Here is a 1,461-nt window from a genome sequence, read left to right as displayed (position 1 = left end):
ATGTAAGAAAAAAATATTCTCTGATGATTTTTGAATTATCTGTGATAATACTTGTTCCAGTATGTGCTGGAAAATTTATTAGTGTATCATATGTGAATATAATCATTTACAACATGTCTTTTACATATAAACTGATGTGAGTGCCTAATATTTATCAGAATTTGCTAGATCATACAGGGAATGAATACCCAGTAAACACATTCACAACATTTCAAGAGTCTTCATTTCAATTTCTTTCTCTCATTAGCTATGAGACGTGTTGGCCTGTCATTCAGCAAGGAGCACAGGGCATTATCTTTGTTTACAGCCCAGGGCGAGAGGAACATGCACGAGTCCTTGATAACTTGTACACGCACTTTGCTGAACAACAGGCTGTAAGTGAAGCTCAGTGTGTCGTGTTCTGCCACTACAAACCAGGAGCCAAAGGGAAAGGGGCAAAACTTTGTGAGTGATCAGCATTTTGTTTTTGTTAGTCTGTGTTTCTAAGAGAAAAATCTGTGGTATTATTCAGTTTTTTGTAGGTAGGATTAATAAGATTGTTTGTTTTTGGAGGTGTCATAATGTGGTAGGTATGATACATATACTCATCATTGATTTTTGGTCAATATAGACTATTCTTTTTATTGTCCACTATCTACTTGGCCCCTAGTTGGCCTTACTTTAAGCTATATCACAATGGTTCCTTTTCTTTAGACTTGTATCGTGTGGCTGTAATTTGATATGGGCGATAGATAATCCAAATCATGTTATTGATCTGTCATGTGAAAAGTTAATGAACTTTCATTTAATAATTTATTTGCTTTTTTTTTTTTTCATCAGGTCAAAATTTGTATAAATTGTTGCCTCACTGCTATTGAATTCATATGTAAACTTCTACTTTTATATATCTAATCTTTGTTCTTTGATGAGGTAGGATCTCAACTGTTTTCTTATACATAATTCGGTGTGCATACAAGTGTATTTTTTATCTGATCAGATGATGATAATAACTTTGATAGTACAAAACTCATCTCTCTTTTCTGTTTCAGCAACTCCCTTCAACAAAATCTCCAAAATCGACACGCATTTGGATGATGATAGTGGAAGTGTGAAGAGGGATTTTAATGACTTCATTGCATCTGTCATGGGTCACATGTCTGATGTTGTTGAGCGTCAAGAGAACTTTATATTGCAGTGAACCTCAGTGAATTCATGCAATGATATAAAAATGTTATTAGCTCACATGTACTTGTCAATGTGCAGTGAGCTTACACCCAAGCATAGACAAAAAATTACACATGAAGATATACACATGAAGCCAGATTTGAACTTCAAAACTTAATGTGTGCACTGACATTTTTTGTGATACCCTTACTGTTATTTATGTACTTGCAAAAAGATTAAATGCAATGATGTTTCTGGGCAACTCAGTTTCTGTATGCTTAATGCCTTCTAGTCACGTAATATATATTTATCCCCATT

General features: G+C 34.2%; 1 pseudogene; it reads left to right on the top strand.

The window, feature by feature from the left end:
* Window positions 1-1,416, top strand: part of LOC119593949 — a 3,506-nt pseudogene extending 2,090 nt beyond the window's left edge.
* Window positions 1,417-1,461: the final 45 nt, after the last annotated feature.

This window comes from Penaeus monodon, chromosome 33 (genome assembly GCF_015228065.2).
Source record: "Penaeus monodon isolate SGIC_2016 chromosome 33, NSTDA_Pmon_1, whole genome shotgun sequence".
NCBI lineage: Eukaryota > Metazoa > Arthropoda > Malacostraca > Decapoda > Penaeidae > Penaeus > Penaeus monodon.
The sequence above is the reverse complement of the archived record's forward strand: the minus strand, read 5'-3'. Positions and strand labels throughout refer to the sequence as shown.